The 21,049-nt window shown below is 40.2% G+C and overlaps 1 protein-coding gene across 3 annotated transcripts in view; it reads right to left on the reverse strand.

The window, feature by feature from the left end:
* The window catches only part of NCALD (neurocalcin delta), a 266,731-nt gene that overhangs the window by 162,660 nt on the left and 83,022 nt on the right, over window positions 1-21,049 (reverse strand). For all 3 annotated transcript variants that reach the window (XM_008689216.2, XM_040625887.1, XM_008689215.2), the window contains one exon: window positions 14,570-14,618. The gene's annotated coding sequence lies outside the window, so the exon portion shown is untranslated. The remainder of the gene's footprint in view (window positions 1-14,569; window positions 14,619-21,049) is intronic.

The following is a 21,049-nucleotide window of genomic DNA, read 5'->3' on the forward strand; positions in this document are numbered from 1 at the left end:
CTTAAAAAAAATGTACATTGAGAGTACATTGCTTCAGTCATCTAATTTAGAAAACTTAAGAGAAGAAAGCTTATTGCATTGATCCCTATTTTTACTCTTTGTTTTGTTCTTTCTTCCATATCGATGTTCCCTCTTCCATCATTTCCTTTTTGTTTAGAGAAATTCCTTGAGCTACTTTTTTAAGATGAGCCTGCTGGTGACACATTTCTAGGTATTCTTTCAGCTGAAAATGTCTCCATTTCCCCTTCATTTCTGAAGGATGTTTTCATTGTTGGGGTTGACAGTTCTTTTTTTTCAACATTTGAAAATTTTCTGCCACTTACTTCTGGCCTCCATGGTTTTTGATGGGAAATCCACTGTCATTCTAATTGTTTTCCCCTTATAGATAAGGTCTCATTTCTCTTTTGCTTTAAAATCTTTGACTTTATTTTTCAGAAGTTTGATTGAGGTGTGTCTTAGTGTGGATTTTGGGGGGTTAATCCCGTTTGGGGTTTTAATCCACTTCTCAACACAATAGGTCTGTTTCTTTTGCCAAACTTGAAAACTTTCAGCAATTGTTTCTTCAAATACTTTTTTTAGCCTTGTCCTCCTCTTTCTCTCCTTCCAGGATGCTGATGATATATATGCTATACAATTTTTATATTCCTTTAGGTCCCTAAGGCCCTGTCTGGCTTTTTCTCCTTCCCCATTTTCAGTCTATTTTCTCTGTTGTTCAGATTGGGTAATTTCTATTATTTTATCTATAAATTCACTGATTCTTTCCTCTGTTTCTTCCATTCTACTGTTGAGCCCACCCATTAAATATTTTTCACTTCATTTATTATGTTTTTCAATTTCTAGGAAACTGAAAAAGAAAATAAAATTTTAAAAGAACACAAAAATCAAGCAAAAACATTTTTTTGAAGTGGCAAAAGGAAACAGCTCTTTTCTGCTTCCTATGAAATGAATACATTGATGAACAGACAAGGGGTCCAATGTCCATGCAGATTGATAAGGTCTTGTTTCCATTTAACACCCCTCTTTAGAACATGTCCTGGGGGTTCCTCTCCAGAACAATGTGGCTGTTCTGGGCATAACTGACTCCCAGGGCAGGCAGTTGAGGCAGGAACAAGCAATGTTTTAGTATTAAGCTGTAACATACTACAGTGCTATGGTGATATAGAACTTTCTTCCTCTGGCCTTTTCAATCCTAACTCTACCACTTCTTATTTTAACCCTTCAGCTCCCTCAGATGCTTTACTCTTTGCATGGATTTTTATATTTTTCTCTTCTCTGGCATCATCTTCCTCTGGCATCCTTCTTGTTTACGTGGTCTCCAAACCTTTTTGTGTGCATTATGACATTTTGTGCTTGTGTCAATTCCCTGACCCAGCTCCTTGACTGGGGCTCCTGACCTGGCTAAACACCACCTACACATTTTAATGGGTTCACTTCACCAATGCTTATGTTGTTTTCCAAAGCTAATGGAATACAGATCTTTCTTTCTTCTCTTCAAGGTGGGGGTGGGGGAGATTGATTTTCAAGGTCCATAGCCTCCTCTGTCTAGGGGATGTTTCTATGAGATCACCAGCTGCTTCTTGTACATGCTCCTTCCATCCCAAGCCCAGCACGTGGAGGCAGGAAGAGAAATGGGTGGGAGGACAAATTAACACTGAAAAGCTTGATAAATACTAACAGCAAATACTAAAAATAACAAGGCAGAAGTAGTCTACTTTTAGGAACTTCATTTGTGCCTTTGTGTTGGGGGCGAGGAGGAGGGAGAGAAAGAGGGCTGTGGAAAAGGGGCTGGAAATGTTAATGTTCTCTGGAGGTGGAGGCACTAAGAGTTTCCCCAGGCAGACAGCACCACCCCACCCCCTCCCTGAAATAACTCTTTCTCAGCTTTCTCAGGCTTCCACAGTTCTGCAAATGGCTTCCTCCTTGTGCTGTAAATGGCATGCCTGTTCTTGACAGCAAGAGAGGAAAAGCAGCTAAGAGGTTACAGGCTGCTTTGCTCCGCAGCTTCATGCTCTCTCAACTATAGAATAGTCTGGCCGTCTTTTGATCTCAGTTCCCAGAGAGTAGAGGGTGGTTGGGATCAGTGTGTGTCACCTGTATGTCTCTGAGTCCCTGGTATGCTGGGTGTGACATGGCAAAGCTATTAACCCTACATGACACAATCTACATGGTGGGTATAGGATCTCACAGAGTAGGAATTCCACATGTTCCTGCAAAATGGCTTTTGCTGCTGGGTGCTCCTATTGTCCTCTTCTAGGATGGACACATGAATAAATGACACTGATCCTTCATGGCCAGAGTCTCTTGGTCTAATAAAATGGAGGAGAGTAAATCTGTTCAATTCTGTTTCTGTCATTTTCCCTTCCTTGGTGAGCAATTCAATTCTGTTATGAATTGATATGGATCACGAAAGCTGGAAGAAGATATAACACGAGGAAAAGAAACGGTTCCCACTTGGATGAATTATATGTACTTTTGGGCTCTTCATCATATCTGTCCCATGCAGTTAGCAAACAGGGAGTATCTTGAGCCTGAGTCTTCCCCTCCTGTTCTCCTAATCCCTCCTCCATAACATGTACTCTCAACAGCAAAAAGAAAAGCCTTCCTTCCTCTTCCCTGCTCTCAAAATCTCCACATCTTTATCTCCTCCTCCTTCTCTCATAACTTGGATGAGGAGGGAGCATCCTCCATGCAAAGGTTAATCCCTCCATTTTTGTCCTGATTCTCCCTTCCAGCATCATCCACAGCTTACTCCATCCCCTAATCCCATTACCCCTCTTACATCTTCAGAATGCCACTACCCTGGGCTCCTCAGGGGCTGGAAAACAGCTCCAGCCTCTCTAATCATGAAAACCTGCCTTCTACTTTGTTTTTCTTTACCATCTCATATCTCCCTTCTGTTCTCCATCACAGCTTCTAAAAGAGTGATCTACACGGATTATTTCCATCTCCCTTACTTTATTTACTCCTTAAGCCTTTGCAATCAGACCTCCATCTGCTTTCTCAAAGGACCCTAATGAGTTTCACACTGCCAAATGCAATGGCCTTGACCTTTTTGTTCATCACTTTGGAAACCCACTCTATCCTTTGATTTCTTCATAGTACAATATCCTAGTTTTCCTGAGATCTATCTGTCCACTCCTAGGCTCTTCTATTATCTCCTCCTCTTCTGACCATCCCATAATTATGGGCCATCCCCACAGTCAAAGGTTGCCAGATTTAGTAAATAAAAATACAGAACACTCCGTTAAATTTGAATTTCAAACCAGTGATGTATACATATATTTTTAGTATAGGTATGCTAAATATTGCATGGAACATTCTTATACTAAAACATGATTCTTTGTTGATCTGAAATTCAATCTTAACTGAGCATCCTGTATTTTATCTGTCAACTCTACCATAGTTGTTTCTTCAATGCTCATCTCCGCTCTCTCACTTCCTCCCTTATGATGTTTTTGATGCCCCGGCTTCAATGATTATCTTTCATCAGATAATTTCTAAACATCCATCTCCAGCAGTTTCCTCCCTTCCTCTCTCTCATGCATTCCTCTGTTTTCTCCTGGATTTTTTATAGTATATTCAACTCATTTTATATAAAACCAAACTTAGTGTTTTTGACCCTAAAACCTATTTCTCTGCCTGGCTTCTCTATTTCTCCTAATACCTTCTCCACCCTCCCAGTCACCTCAATTCCAAATCCAGAAGCCCTGAAGTGGCTGAATATTGATTAATTTTACTACTCTCACTAGTACTCTCAGATGTGTCTTTTTTCCTATTCCCATGGATAACTAGAGGCCCATGTCATCTCTGAGGACTACAAACCATACTAGGCTATTGGAATCACCTTCTGATTAGTCCCCCTACTACTATTCTCAACCACTTTCCATCCCTCCACACTCAATTAATACCCCAACTAAAGCACAGGTATGGATATGCCACTTCCTTGGTCAAGGAAGCTTCTACTGGCTCCTGGTTAAAGTTCAAACTCCATAGCCAGCATTCAAGGCCTTCCATAAGCTGATCTTTCTCCTCTTTATCTCCCTGTTGTCTCCTGTATGCACCCCAAACCTAAGGCACATCAGAACACCATGTCTGGGGCTTTCCTATCTCTGCTCACACTCAAACTTGGAAGTAGACTACTTTGAGGGTGACTCTTACAATTCCTGCATATACATATGCTCACTAAATGCTTGTTGAATTTGTGAAGTCAGTTATCCATATTAACAGAAATGAAGTAATTAAATCCACAAACCATTTATGTGATAATACTAATGAATGCCTTTTTCAACAAAGCCATTGTTTTCTTCTACCAGTTATGGGCAATATCAAACTCTCATAAACATCTCATGTCTTGTGATGTCAAGTCACAACTGGACTCTCACAGAGGACCTACAGGAGCATAGATGGACACAGATCTCACCCACTCTTTGCTGCCTCTCTTGATTTACTTTTTGAATTCTGATACCTTCCCCATTTCCCCCAGTTCTTACAAACGAAAGATTATAATATTCTCTCTAAATGTCCTTGAATTCTCTGTTACATAAATTTCCAAATGACAGTATATTCTAAACTGTTGTCAACCACACATACTGATCCAGAAACATCTGAGTGCTTTGATAATCTAAATCAGAGGTCCACATCAAGCTAGATCCTAAATATTTTCAGCTTTGCAAATCATATGATTTCTGTTGCATTACTCAACTCTGCCATTGTGGCCCCAAAGCAGCCACAGACAACACAAAAACAAATGAGCAGGTATGTGTGCCAATAAAACTTTTCCTACAAAAACAGGCAGTTGGCCTGTGGGTCATTGTTTTCTGACCCCCCAACATCAATCAAGCTTCTGATGAACCATTTACTTCATGTTTTCTTTCCAAACTATATTTCACTGTGGTAGTCTCTTGATTGGAAAGAAGGCTAGAATTTCATCTCATATAGTCTTTTTTCCCCCCACAAAATTATACTTAAAGCAAACTCAGGACCCCAAAGTGGGTGAGGGGAAATACAAAGTGGGGACCTGAAGCTGGCTCTGGGACTTTCTTCCCAGCCCAGTGGACACGACCCAAAGGTAGGGACAGGATGAGGCAAGTGGGATGAGTACCACACTCTCCTTGGGCACCAAAATCTTAAAGAGGCACCAAAAAACTCAATAATATAAATAATACTTTGGTGCAATATTTTTGAAAATCAAAAACATCCACAATGAACAAAGCATCAACATTTTAAGTAAAGACATGATCACTATAACTGATTTTTTCTTTAGTCTCGGGCTCTAATATGGCTCTGCACAGCACTGTTTCTGTTAAGGTATTTAAATAAATACTTTTATTTAAAATGTTGATATTTTGTTCATCATGAATTTTTTTGCATTAATTTTGATTTTAAAAACTACTGTATTCAACATTATTCATCTTGATTATGGAGTTTTACAATGTCCTCTTTAATTTTGTGCCTAGGTAAGTGCCCTATTCACCTTCCTCCCCACCCCTTAGAATCAAGCCCATGTCACCCTTTGCACTGTCAAAGTCCATGCCCATTTCAGGGAATGATGTACAACTCTATAATGTTACCTTTAAACTAGACCATTCCTCTTGGCTGCTTCGATACCATTTTAGTTACTGGATCTGCCACATACAGAAGTGGATTTGAAGCATGTGGAAAATCTTGTACCAGACTCTCTAGTCACTTCTTAAGAGACATATTAAGATGACAGGGAACTAACATTTTATTAAACACATACTAACTGCCAAGTGGTAATGCTAACGAACTTTATGTCCATCATTTCATTTAATCTTCATGACAATCCCATGAGGTTTGATTATATTCTTTTGTATTCATGACGAAACAGAGGCTCAGATAAAATGAGATTATAGAAAATGCTAAAGCCAGGCTGAAGCTTTATGCTACCTCATATTATCTGTCAAGAAGGTGACATTGCCTTCCTACCTTATATTTGCACAGAATCACTCTCATTCATAAAGAGCTTTCAAATGCTTCATCTCATATGAGCTTTATTATAATCGTAGGTAAAAATCTCACATTTTAAGGATAATTTATTTATTCAAAGAGAGCGCAAGCTGGGGTGGGGGGGACGGGAAGGGCAGAAGGGGAGAGAATCTCAAGCAGATGTGGGGCTTGATCTCGTGACCTGAGATCATGACCCAAGCCGATATCAAGAGCCAGACACTGAACCGACTGAGCCACCCAGGTGCCCTGAAAATCTCATATTTCAGACGTGCTAGCATGAACTCATCAAATACATTCTATGAGTGAGAACATATTCAGAGACATTAAGTGACATAACCCAAGGTCACCAGCTAATAAGTGGCAAAACTAGAATTAAAAACCCAGATTATCTGAGGCCTGGTGAGTTTTCATTATATCCTTTCCATTCCAGAGGAACACACCCAGCATCGGTATCTTTGACCCAATACTATCCATGTTCAGATCACAGTGAGTAACCTGAGGAATGATATCTGGGAAATAGGAAGAAATTAGCACATAAGGGAAGGAATCGAAAGTATGGAGTACTAACTACCCTGATGAGGAAGGTATGAAGAAAACAGGGGCATCAGAAACAGAGAAGGGTACCTAGGAGGTATCCTTAGGGGGTTTAAAGGAGTGTAGGGGGTGTTAGAAGCCTCTAGAAGGATGGCACCATTAAGAGGCTCAGAAGGGCAAGGCCAACCTTGGCTGGCTTCACCTCTGCCAAGGGTCATTTCTCTTGGGGCTAGGAGGCATTGTAATCATAATCAAAGCAACTGTAATGAAAGCAACTTCTGTTCAAACGCCCTAACCTTTCCTGATTCCGTGCTGCAAGAAAGCAAAGGAATCATTTCCAACTTCCAGTTGTTCCACATGCCACCATGATTTTGTGATCAAGAAGGGCATCACACAGAACACTGTGGAGACCATTCTGATGGGAGAGAATAACCAAAGCGAGGACAGGATACAGGAGCAGAGGGAGGGGCACGAGACCCTAGGACATCACTTCCAACCCAAAGCTGGGGAGAAAATGGCAGGCACTCCATTCTGGAGAGAAATCACACTTCATGTTACTCCAGGCAACTTCCAAGGAGGCGTCAGCCCATGTGAGAAGTCACACCTGATATTATATCTCTATAACAAGATGCACAACAGGCACTCTCAAGTGTTTAAAATACTTGAATGTGCAAAATTTCACAGCCAGTCACAAGTTCATAAGAGCTATGTGCCTCTTTCACTGGGAAGATGCCACACCACGCTGGGATTCCACAGAGCAACATGGCTTCCCTATTCTTCAAAATAGAACAGTTCTAACAATCCTCTGGCAATTTTAACTACAGAGGAATAGAAAACACCCCAGGCAGAGTGTGAGAGACCAATCTTATAAACAGCAGGATGGCAAGGTATAAACAAGAATGGAAAGAAAACATACAACTTTTAAAAAAACCATTGCTTTTGACAAGGACAATAAGATGGGAAGAAATTCAGTCCCAAATATCATGGAACAACAAAAGCTCAGAGAAGTGTTAAATCGCAAGCCAGGTGGCTGCAGAAATTTGCAATGATCCATTCCCATCTGCCAACTTGTCCCTTTTGGCACCAGGCTGGATTGCACAGACTCCTCTTCCAGTTTCACAAGCTTGGGGATTGTTTTTTGGTTTTGGTTTTTCCTTCCATGCAGCACAACCAGCATTTTCAAGGCTGCAACTTCCCCAAGTCACCTCTTTCTTCTTCTCTGACCCCACAAACGAAGTTGCTTTGGAGAACCACATACCACAATATTTCCATCTTTCATTTGACTGAGTCATGTTCTTGCATGCAAGGAAATTATGTTCACATACTTATACTGAATATTAGTAAATCTTTTATATGATCACTTGTGTTGCTAGAAGCTATAATGCAGCAAAATGCCAGCATCTTCCATCCTTTCAATCATTCTACCAGTAATTAAGCACTGAGCACATACTCTCAACAGTGGCCTGGGGATAACAGAATGAGTTGGATCCTGGGTTGAGGACCACACAGTCCAATGGAGGAGACAGACTCACAAACAAACAGTTCAGAGAAGGGGTGAAGCTACCTTACCCCTCCTCTGCATAGTAACAATGTACATGGGTTCCACTGTTATTTTGTCCACTCCCCAGCAGGCTGCTTCTAACCCAAAAATGCCTCTTTAGGCCAAGTGATCAGAGAATTAAGTACCTATAGCTAAGCAAGCACAGACATATTGAGGAAAGGAAGTTCTTTCTAGAAAGTTCTCTTCCATCTTCCTCCACCTCCATCAATGCCTTGCTCTACATACCTGTTCTCAACCTCAGACCTCCAAACTGCCTTGTTGGACTTACAATCCTCCCTAGCTCTAGTTATTATTATTGATGGCACCGTGTCATGCATATTTATTATGTGTCAAGAATGGCCCATATAGTAGCTTGTTGAACTTTCATAAAAAACTCGGGATGGGCTTTGCTTTTTTTTAAAGATTTATTTTTCAGATTTATTTTTCTTAAAGATTTATTTTAAGATTTATTTAAGTAATCTCTATATCCAATGCGGGGCTCAAACTTACAACCCTGAGATCCAGAGTCACACACTCTACTGACTGAGCCAGCCAGGCACCTCTTGGGATGGGCCTTGTTATCCTGGTGTTACAGATGAAAGAAATGAACCTCAGAAAATTTTCAGAACTTGCAAAAGGCCACAAAACTGGTAAGTAGAAAAACTGAGATTAGAAGTCAGGACTGTGTGATTAGACAGGTTCTTAATTAGTACGTTAGTCTGCCTTGGTAGGCACATGTAGTCCAACTCCCCTGCTAGATTATTCACATTATAAGGACAGAGATTAGCATTTCCATTTTTTTAACAGTCCCTAGGCAGGGTGGGACTATAAGCAGGCACAGTAGGCATCTGCCTATGTGATGTGATTTAAGGGAAGCTGGACAAGAATGGGTTAAAAATATCTCCACTGTTGCCTAGCACAGTGCCTGGAATTTTACCCCTGGAGGTGCATTACTTTGGGCCTTGAGTCTTTCTGGTCTTCAGGGTTGCTTTATTAGAACATAATTTATTAGAACATAATTGCCCTAAGAGGAGTCATACTCAGCTGAGACCTCAGTGAGGGTCAGGGCCTCGGAGAGTGAGTCACAGGAGAGATGCCCAGAAAGGAGCCTGGCAGCGCTGAGAGTGGGCACAGTGGTCCTGAGAGGACAACAGGAGGTTCTGAAGACAGGAGTGGACATTTTGTTGGACTGGCCCCACCTTTGTGGTCCTCAGCACAGAGTCAGGCAAATGAATGTATATAATTCCTTCAATTTGAGGAAACACCATTTGATCAGGTGTAAGAGTTGCAGGCCTGGGGCATGGAGGCAGGTGGGCCTCTAACGCCGAGGACCCTGAGCCTTGTGAAGGCATAAGGACAAGAAGACAGAAGCCTTGCCCTCGAAGAGCTTACAGTCTCTTTGTGGGGAAAATTATCAATAGCAAACAATGGGTGAGGAATACAAGACAGGAATGACCAAGCACGGAATATACGTGTAATTGGAAACCTGGAAAAAGAAGAGCTCAGTGTGGAAGGAGGCAGTTTCAGTTTCACTGGGGTCCATGGGGCCTCAAGCACAGTATTACCAAATAAAGAGACAGACTGAATGACTCGGCGAAAGCCTAGCTTATGCCGAGAGAAGACCAAGTCGGCCACAACCAATTGCTACCTCAGCACTCCCAAACAAGGAAATTCAACTTGGATTTAATCACCATGATGCAAAATGATGTTAGGATGATCTAGAAACAAAATCTGAAGACAGTTATAATGTACAGAGATACTATTTAGAAAATATATTACTTCAAATGAAGTCCAGGTTTTTAAATGAAAGGCTCTAATGGTTGTTTCAGTAATAATGAATGAATCCAGAATTTCAGTAATAGATGAAAGTATCACATTTATATATTTAAACAGATGGCAAAGGCAAGTCTAAGCCCTTCCAAAACTGAAGGAAAGAGATCTGATGACCACCATGGGCCAAGAACCTTGGCAAATTCCAAGACCTTCCACTGAATTCAGCTGTGATAAAGAACGGCTTTATCCTGTGACCTTCCAGCAAAAGCCAAATGCACTTCTTCTGGGCTTTCACTGAATACTTCCTTCACAAGCAGGAAAGGTTACTTCTATTTACTCTAACTTATTTGGTATTTTTTTCAAAAAGATCCCTTTATTTAATTCTCACAAAGAAAACAACCTGAAGGAAGAAAGGAAGGAAGAAAGCGAGTAAGCTTTGACCTTTATATGCTAAATGAGTTATTTAACCAATAGCTACAGGTGATTATGTTCTCACCATTCTGAATAACAACCCTTTGTACACCTTGCATAAGAGAAACCAATAGCTACACCCTAAGGCTTACTTGTGAGCCAAGCAGTGAAAAGAAAAAAATATAGGTAGACTTGAAAAAGAGGTAAAGGGTGAGGGAGGAGGAACCACAAGAAACCCTTCCTCCTTTGAGTTTCTTAATTGAATTATTGCAATATGTATATATTTCCTTTTCATTTCAGCTTCGTTGCTAATAAGCCTCATTTTCACAAGTTGCCTGTTTTCTTCAAGGCGGCTGCATATTTGAGACATAAGCAGCAAAGGTCTCTGGCTCAATCAGCTGATAGGTTTGTATTAATCTCTGTGCCGATGCATAGATTCGGTGATCACATGATATAAACCCGCAATCAGACACAGGGTCTAACAAATGATACATGTGCTTTATTTCCAGATGCAAGCAGCAACGTGGCAAATGTTGTTCCAATGCTGAAATGTTGGGATTTCTGGAACATCTGGTGTTATAAGGAGCAATCAGAAAAAAAAAAAATTTTTTTTTGAGATCCTGAAAATCTGGGCGGTGATTACAAAACTGGAGCAAAATGACAATACCGGTATTTCTGTATTTAACATTTTATAAGAAAAGGATTCAGAATCCAGAAAAAGACCTCAGTGAGAATGAATATTGAATATATTTAAAATACACAAATTTTAAGTATCATGTAAAATGTAAAAATTACTACCTAAACAATATCAAACTATTAATAATTATTAGTAGACTGAATTTATAAACCTAAGTATTAAAACAATAAGTCTCAAAAATGAAAAAAAAATTAAGTCATGAAATGTTGAAAATGAGATATTATTTAAACTTTTATGAGAGTTCTTAAAATGCAGAAATGTTGAAATTTTGTCCAAATTTCTTCACTGCTAATAAAAAGAAAACACTAGTTAGGAAAATGTGATGTATTTATGAATGATCTCCAAATATATTCTTCTGGCTTCTTCCTCTTGAATAATTGGAACTCTCATTTGATAACTTTGAAGAATATTTTTAAACGTTGAGGAGTATTTTTAAACATAATTCTGTGGGGGGGGTGCGGGGGGATGAAATTTATTTATTTCCTTCAAGCTGTAGTTTGCTTTGAAAATAAGAAGCCAGCATTTCCAGTTTGTTCTCCTCTTCTTTAGTTTGCTCATCTATGCCCAGCTGCCCGGATCCGTTTCAAAACTCTCCTGTTGTAGTGGATATGCTCTAAAGTGATCCCCAGTGAGTCAGGCCTTAGTGTGATCCTCCCCTCTTGAGGGAAGGCACAGCCTGTGACTTGCTTCTAGCCAAGAGAATACAGCAAAGCCAATGGGAGAGTCACTCCCTTGATACGATTACATTATGCAAGTCTCTCCCTTAGCAGACGGAGAAGAGATTCTCCAGCTGGCTCTGAAGTCAGCTACCATGTTGTGACAGGGCCTGTGAGAGGCAAGCAGCCACATGGCTAGGAACTGTGAGTACAGCTAGGAGATGAGAACACCCAGGTGACAGCCAGCAAGAAAACAGGGGACCTCAGTCCTACAACCTTAACTGAATTCCACCAACAACCACATGAACTTGGAAGAAAAAAGCTCCCAAAAGTACCATAGCATAGTCAACATCTTGATTATACCCTTATGGGACTCAAACAGAGGACCCAGCGAAGGCACCTCCAGATTCCGGACCCAAAGAAACTGTGGGATAATAATTATATGCCGTGCTAAGCCGCTGCATTTGTGGTAATTTGTTATGCTACAATATAGAACTAAGGCACAAGTCATAATCCTCTTTGAGCTCCAAAAACTGTTATTCTTGCAAAAAAAGGTTTGTGTTGCCAATTGTTATCTTCTTCCTCCATTTGAAGACAGCAGAAATATAGCAGAATGCTTTATAGATGTGTACACATTTATCCAACTCAAAACTTGAATGAAGAATATAATTCTCCATGTATGATTCTCAAAATATAAATTAGTTAAATTCAAAATTTTCAAAATACTATATTTTGGTACTTGGAAAATGGAAAGTATACCTCCAAACCAGTTTTTTTTTTATGTTCACACTTCCTTATTTTTTTAAATAAATGTTTTATTTCAAACAGTTTTAGATTTGCAGAATTATTAGTATATGGAGAGTTCTTGTATATCCCACACCCAGATTTCATCATTAACATCTTACGTTAGTATGGGACATTTTTCACAATTAATGAACTAACATTGATATATTATTATTAACTAAACCCTATAGTTTATTCAGACTTCCTTGGTTTTTACCTAATGTCCTTTTTTCTGTTCCAGGATCCCATCCACGATCCCACATTACAGTTAGTAGTCTTGAGTCTTTAGGCTTCTCTTGGTTGTGACTGCCAGTATTTTTAATGACCTTGATAATTTTGAGGAATAATGGCCAGGTATTTTGCAGGATGTACCTGTATTGAAATTTGTCTTATATTTTTCTTGTGACTAGAGTGGGGTAATGTGTTTTGGGGAAGAAGATAGAGGGAAAGCATCATTCTTATCACATTTGTGAAGGATACCTACTATAACGATGACATACCACTGTGGGTGTTAATCTGGATGACGGGGCTTGAGGTGGTGTTTGTCAGGTTTCTCAATGGTATGTGACTCTTTTTCCCCTCCTCCCTTTTCTACTGTACTCCTTAGAAGAAAATCACTGTGTGCAGCCCCCATAGGGAGTCATGCTTTACCTCCCAGAAAGCAGAGTATCTACATAGAATATTTGGAATTCATCAGCATGGGAGATTTGTCTATTCTCTTCATATATTGATCCAATTATTGATATCTGAATAGAATTTATTTTATGCTTTGGGTTATACCACTACTTTATTTTGTTGCTCGAATTGTTCCAGCTTTGGCAATGGGGAGTACTTTTAGTTGGCTCCTGTATCCTTGGGTTTTTAGGGTTTTGGTTTTTTTTAAAGATTGATTGATTGATTTGACAGAGAGAGAGAGACAGCCAGCGAAAGAGGAAACACAAGCAAGGGGAGTGGGAGAGGAAGAAGCAGGCTCTCAGCGGAGCAGGGAGCCTGACACGGGGCTTGATCCCAGGACCCTGGGATCACTCCCTGAGCTGAAGGCAGATGCTTAACGACTGAGCCACCCAGGCGCACCTGGCTCCTGTATCCTTGTGACACACTTTGTGTCACACCATTGTGAGGTGTTTTTCGTTTTGTTTTGTTTTTCATTTTTCTTCTAGCACTACCTTACTTCCTGGCACTATACAATGCTCCAGACCCCTTCTGTGTATTTCTTGTTCCAGCCCTAACGTAGCCATTTCTTCAACGAGCCCCAGTTCTATTGGAAAATAGCATTAAAACCAAGATTTGGGTGGTAGGTGTGTTTATTGCTACTGACATGTCATTGCTTCTAGGCCAAACCAATTTTTCAGTCTCTAGACATGGGACCTTGGAATGTTCCTCTATGCTTCATGTATTTTAATTTATTCAACAAACATTTTTACAAAGATTACTATGTGTCAGGCATTATTTTAAGCATTTTACAAATATTAACTCATTTAATCCTTGTAATAACCTTTTAGCAACAACAAGATAAGTAGTGTTACAAGCCCCGTTTTATGAACGGAAAAAGTGGGATACTGTGAGGTTTGAACATGTGGCCGAAGTCATACAGCTGGTAAGTGGCAGAACCAGGGACTGAACCCAAGCATCTTGCTCCAGATTTGGGGGAATAACCACTACACCACATTGCCTCACAGTGGCAAGGACCTCACAGAGCAGAAAATTAATGGATAAATGAATCCACCTACATTCATTCTCCAACAAATACCTATTATGTGCCCATTAGGTGCTAAATTCTGTGCTAGATGTTAATTGGCTTAATGCCATTTGAGATACTTTCTTGGGCTACAGCCCAATTTAAAATGAGGGAAGAGGCTGTTGTAATGTGCCCCTTGAGAGGACTCTGGCAGCTGCGTGGGACGAAGATGGTGAAATGAAAGCACTTCGCTCAGAGGATGCAAATACACTTTATTATGCTACAGGTAATATTCAAGGGTGAGAGGCAGTGCCTTCTTTATTTCCTATCTTTCTATTATCCTTTTCGCAAATGTTAAAGAAAGGGTTTATTATCTTTTCCTATATATGAAACACCCAGTCATTATGCCACTGTTCACTGATAAAATATTTGAAAGTAAAATATTTGAAACTGTCTTTTGTGAAAATCATTGAACAAAACTGAGATTTCCATTTACAGCTGATTGAGGAAAATTTTAAATGTACACTTACCTTACGACTGTCACTGGCGGGTGGTTCCCAGAGACCAAGCCGAGAGAATCTAAAAGGAAACAGGCAAAATAACCATGCTGAATGCAAATATCTTCAAGGATTACAATATTATCTATCCGCACATATTTAGTGGCAGAGCTCTGTGAAGCTTTCCGTGACCTGGCTTTAGTTGTCAATAACATGTTTTGCGAACAGGAAGGCAGGTGGGATGGAGATGGGTTTGGCAGAAAAGACTCACCTAGAAGAAAAAGAAGGCGGAGGCTAACACAATGGGGACTCTTGCATTGACCTCTTGCTGAAATTTATAAATTCCTTGGAAGAGGACGTGGATTCAAGGGAAGGGATAGTCAAGAATATGGGCCTTCATTTTTTAGGTTAGAGCAAGTATCAAACGAGCCACCTTCCAGATGTACCAAAGGTTAAGGGCATTCCAAAAAGAATTAGCAAACACAGTACCTTAATGAAGCAATAAGAAATCACAACACAATAGATCAATAAACGGGAATAATGTATTGATTAGATTCATAGTTCAGGGGAAAGGAATAATCAAAGCTCTGTGAAGAGCTAACTTAGTTCAGCTGAGTGGGTTTGATTAGGAAGACTTCAAGGAGGGGGTGTGATCTATCGAATCCCTTTGCCAATGGACATGGGAGAGGTGTGGTCTCTCAGATTTTGTTTCTGACATTTACAACCTCTCTCTGAGAAGAAAGTGCATTTTGGTACCTCTGGGGGCACCAGTCTAGACAATCTAATTAGTCCACCTAATATAGTTTCAAAACTATCAACAGGGTCAAAGCCCTCTTGGGAAACGTGTAGAAAAAAAAGTCCCAACTCATATCATTGAATTCTTAAATATCAAAGTATCACTTTTATCAGGAATAAAACATCAAGAAATGTGCAATTGTTTGGGTTTCTAAATAGCCTCTTTTTTATTTAAAATCTTGTAATAATTCAAAGAAAAGGTGTTCCAACTGACATGTTAGAAAAAAGTTAACATTCTACTGATTTCTGTGTATTTGATGAGATACCAATCATTGCAAAATGTATCTCAGTCAATATACCAAGGACTCAGATTCCTCCAAGCATTTAACAAAGTATTAAATATACTTAAAGCAGAACTAGGAGTTTTACCAAAGAGTCAATAAATGTGTCCCTTTGAACATAGAACAGAGGTAAGATGGTGGCAAGGACCTCAGTTATTAAACCTCTGGACTTTCCACAAATAATAGTTAGTATGTTATTTTTAGTTCCAGCAATCTAAGAATTCTGATCTAAGATAGATTCTTAATGTTTTTCTTACTTATAATAACCTATACATTTTAATAATATAGATATTTAGATGAGATTTTGGCTTCATAAAATGTAATCTTTCCAACCATGATTTTTTTTAACTGGAAAGAAAATCTGTGAAATGGCTTTTATATATTTTCCTTTATCTCATAGTTACTTTGTTGACATACAAACAGATTACAATTTGAGAAGTGGTATTTTAGTTTTTCATTGTTAGGATGTGGAATCTAGTCAACGTGAATTCACAGTGTTTTATATTTTAAAATATAGTTAACTCCATTTCAGACTTTCAGATTTTACTGAAACAACAACAACAACAAAGGATTCCTAGTTAAAATGGCAAGGTAGATAAACGAGACTAGAGCTGGCCTGATGTAGGACCCCAACAGCTTTCGCTAGTAGCAGAGTGGACAGGCCATTAAAGACCAAGCTCGTTGGCGGCATCTCAGTCAGCTGGGCTGAGACCAGGAGAAGAGAACATCGCAAGAAAGGTATTAAAAGCTCTGCCTGTTCTCTATGCCCCCAGACAAGTTTCATTGATTTGCCCACGGGAATACATTGAAACACAGCCTGTCTTACCTATTTTTTCTCAGAGATTGCTAGGGCAATGATGGAGGTAGGGTGGGAGGGGTGTGAATATAGATAGGAATACAGGTATAAATAATGAACAAAGTATAGAATCTATTTTTATATAATAGCAGCTTTCATTGTAACATATACATAAGGGAAATTTTGTAGATTACATGTATATCTTGCTAATTTAAATGATCACTTCAGGGAAACAAGGAGATAAGGTGGAAAGGACAGGAATTCTGGGGTCTAGCCCCAGTCTGGCCATTATTAGCAGTGGGCTAACTTTAGAGCAGCCGCTTACCGTCACTAGGCCTCTTTATACAGACAAGTACATGTATTACTCTAAAACCCCTTTCTGACATCCATTTCAGGTTGGCCCTTACTTTGCCTTTAAGATCTCCACCAGGAAGTTTATGGTTTATGAGAAAATAAATGCAGCTGTGGCCAAATGTGCTTTTTCAGAAGCCTGAAGTGAATCCTTTTTTAATGGTGTCAGTACTTAAAATAGTTACTTTATGTATTTTGGGTTGCAGATACAAATTTCAAGGTTTATGATATGAAAGTCTGAGAACATTCGGATAAAAACTGCTTTGAAATGTTTTAAGTGTTGTATGAGGATACTGTTTAGTTACCAACACCCCTATTTCTAACTATCCTATCCATCAGCCATAACATCCACTCATGCTAATGATGAATAAAATGGTTTCTGGGCTCAGTGTTGATATCTAGTTTTTTAGATGCCAAAACATAGCATTTTCACTGAGCAGTATATTGTGACAAGAACTTGTAAATATAATCAAATAGCTCTTTACATTTTCATTTTAATATGATTTAATAAGTCTAATAATTTGAATATCAGAATCCAACCCTAACTTTCCTCAGGATGTGGAAAAGGCTTAATATTTATTCATCTGGGAAAAAAAATGTGCCATGCTCCAAAACACAATTAAACTAGACACAGATGATGTTCATCCTCTCAGGGGCATTTAGCATAAGCTAAATATATTCACAGCACAGTTGATCATTTATAAACACAGCTACCATCTCAACCAGAAAGTTGTGTCCATGGCAGTCCACTCATGGTCTAAAGTGAAAAGCCATGAATTCTGCTAGGCTGGAGGCCACCTCTAAACTTATCATGCAATCAACACTGCCCTATTTTACAAAACGCTTAATAAAAATATTTTAAAACATTCCATTCTTTTGTTTTCTACTTTTAGACTGAGTACTTAAATGAGGATTAATCTAGTTCTCTCCACTTATGGAAATCGAGTATGGAGGGAATAGACTTACTAGGATTCTAGTTTCCATTAAAGGATCATTGCTATTGCCCTTGTTCCTCACGGCACAGCTTCATTTATGCTGGGTGCTGTCCTAAGCTGCTTTCAGATGCCATGATGCATTCTGATGCCATGACTCTGTGACTCAAGTTGTGAGGAATGGATAGTTTTCTCATTTCTTTCTTAAAGCTGGTCTTAAATTCAGAAAGCATGTTATGACAAAACAAAAAGCAATAATAATAAAAAAGAAACCAAATTCACTCCAGGGAAGAGAAATTGGATAAATGGAGGTTATACAAATGTATTTTCTAGCCAGTTGGTCAGTCGGCCACGTTTATAGAGAACCTTATAAGGGCAGAACCCAGATGGAATTACCCTCTCTCCTCAGGCCACCTGCAATGCCCTGTGTGGGCGAATGGCAGGCTGGGTCATTTCTAGGGACTAGAAATGAATGATAGGACTTCACCTTTAAGATGCTCACTCCTAGAGGGGAGAAGCCGGCTAGTCACTTATGACAGACAAGTAAACAAATAAAATAATCAAAATGTGAACAGCTGAATGACAGACTCACATAAACTTGAAGAGCCGGTCTGAGCAATACTTGCACACACTCCTTCCTCCTTCCCTTTCCCTTCTGAAGGTTTTTCTCATTAGCACTTGGTCATTACCATCCTCACTTCATGTCATAGATTTATTTGTTTACTTTGGTTTTCCGTCTCCTTCCACTAGAAAGTAAGTCCTTGCAGGTGAGCAGGACTTAACAACTAGTAGGTGCTCAATAAACACTTAGAAATGAATGTATGAGTAAATAATCATTATAGAAGTCATTCAAAAGAAGGTATGATTATCTGGAAAGAGGGGAGGAAATGATGTTGGGTTATTACAAAAGGCAATTACATTTTGACAAAGAAGTTGAAAGTCAGTCAAGAGAAGTCTGCTGGGCAGGTCCTGAGGGACACCTGGCAATAGGTCCACGGAGTCCAGGTAGTTTGTCTGCCCAGGGTCCTGACCTCGTAGAACTGTCTCCCAGCTCCCTGTGGCCTTAATAGGGTAAGCAATCCCAAACACCTCCTCCTCCGACCACGGCGGAAGATGCCAACCAACTAGGCCAGCTGGTTCTCCCCCCTGGGCACTGAAACCTACAGTGGACAAGAGCGAGGAGCAAAGGCAGCTGGGCCATCAGGAGCAGCAGCATCTCAGAAGCACGGGTTACGTGTTCTGGCTTCCAAGACCCCAGCTGCCCTAGTTCCTGTCTTCCCCAAAACCCGTTTGGTCAGCTCTTCCCTCAGCTCTTTAAGCTATTAATATCCTTCCAACAAAGTTTTTTTTTTTTTCCTGGCTCTGGTAGTCTCAGTTTATTTCTGATGATTACATTCAAAGCTCTCTGTGACCACAGGAGCTGATTAAAAGATGAACGTGGTTTGGAAAGACTCAGAGTAAAGAATTTTTATTAAGCACTAACCATGCGTGGGTACTGAGTGAAGCTCTTTATAGGAGTTATCCAATTTAATCTTTACAACCATCTCCAGGAGTACCTGGTCCCATTTTAAAACCGAGCCAAGCTCCCACTCTATACCAGGTGGCTGAGCCAGCATTTGACTCTGAAGACCACAATCTTAACAGCTCCCCACTGTCCTCCTGGGAAACACAATTTCAAGTGTGTGATAAATAACTAGACGTGCCACTGGTGTGAGGGTCAGGTCAGATGAGTCAGGGTTAGGGATTAGGTGGAGATGGGTATCCTTAGGGAGTGGGGGGAGTTAAAGGTAGAGGCACTAGCTTCCGTGCTTATAATTCAGGATTCCCACATTCCACATTGTGTTATGATTTTTTTCCTATGCCATGTAAAGAATTAAGAAGAGTTTCCTAGTGAGACCTGCTAAAAAAAAGTACCTGAAACAGGTGGCTCCAAAGTCTGAAAAATACCTTAGCATAATTGCATATTTTTATTAATTAACCACCAGTTACATGTATACATGGAAGTGACTGTACATCACATAAATACATCTAATTAAACAAACAAAATGTATCCCCAATTCAGCTTCCTCTTAGACTGATTCCAAAGATGCCTCTGGCTATGCCACTGTTTTCACACATGAGGGTAAATGCAGTCATGGCGGAGAGAGTGCTCTCAAAACTCCTTCTCCTTAAAATCTTACAAGAACGTTTGGCCTTGTGAGCCAAATAGTAGCATTCTGAGCTTCTGAGCTCATAGTACATCTGGCCCTGTGCTTTCTCCTCCTCCAAGTCTGCTTTATCCCTATGATCAGAGGGTCCTCTTCCTCCCACAGCACACCAAATAGGAAGCAGAAAAGGGTCCATGTTCTGGCTTAACAAGTCAGGAGAGGTCGGGTCTTCTGATCCAGATTCATCAAAATGTGCTGCCTCCCTCAGGAAACACAATGGAAACTGTGCAGCAGGATGAGTTAGCATCATTCATCCCGCTGGAGCTTTATGACGTCCTGGCTCTACCTGAGACAGAGATCAAAATAGTGGCATCCAAGCCATTCTTCATTAGTACCAGTGTGTGGGGGTAGGAGTGAACATGTCCCTTTCTGGCCAGGACATCAACCGCCTTGGTCATTACTTTGACTTTTTCAACTCCAGAGAAGTGGTGACATTGCTGCTCTGGCAGCCTCTATCTGTTTCTATTGCAAGGCTTGTACCACTCCTTTTTGGGGGATTTCACCAGTGATGTTGCCTTTTGAACTAGAAACTCCTTATCAATGTCATATAAGGAGGAAGAGAAGACTGTGTCCCCAGCACCACTGTTCCTGACATTGCTGAGCCTTTGGCCAGCCTGGACTGTTCTACCGAATTTCTCTGTGGACCACAGGGTCAGCCGGCCTATGGCAGATTAAGTACTGATTATCTGTAGTCCAAGCACCAATGAACAAGCAAAGTTCATCCCAAGGTGAAAGTTGCTGCCCAGTGGTGTTTTGGACTTTACGTAAGAACCTGGTTGATGACCTCCAGCAGTTCACTTATCTTTTGTCTGGGTGCCAAACCAAGACTCCTCCAATGGATGAAGGTCAGGCCCATGCTCTCAAGGCTGACCAGGTCATGTTGGCAGCCCTGAAGCAAAGCTGAAGTGGAGAGTGTGTATCTGAAGTCAGACACTCTACCAGAGAAAATCCAAGGAAAGGCAGTGGGAAGCAAAAGAAATCTAGACTCAGGACTCTAGCAAAACACGTGCATGACTTCATGTCCTGAGCCATGAAAGAGTCACAGACATTATTCAGCAAGAAATATGAACATGCGTGACTTTTCTTGCAGCAGATGCCTGAGGTGACAATCAATAACCTTTCTTTTCTTCCTATTTCTCTCCTTCCTTCCC

The sequence above is a fragment of the Ursus maritimus genome, unplaced genomic scaffold, assembly GCF_017311325.1.
Source record: "Ursus maritimus isolate PB19 unplaced genomic scaffold, ASM1731132v1 scaffold_9, whole genome shotgun sequence".
Lineage (NCBI taxonomy): Eukaryota > Metazoa > Chordata > Mammalia > Carnivora > Ursidae > Ursus > Ursus maritimus.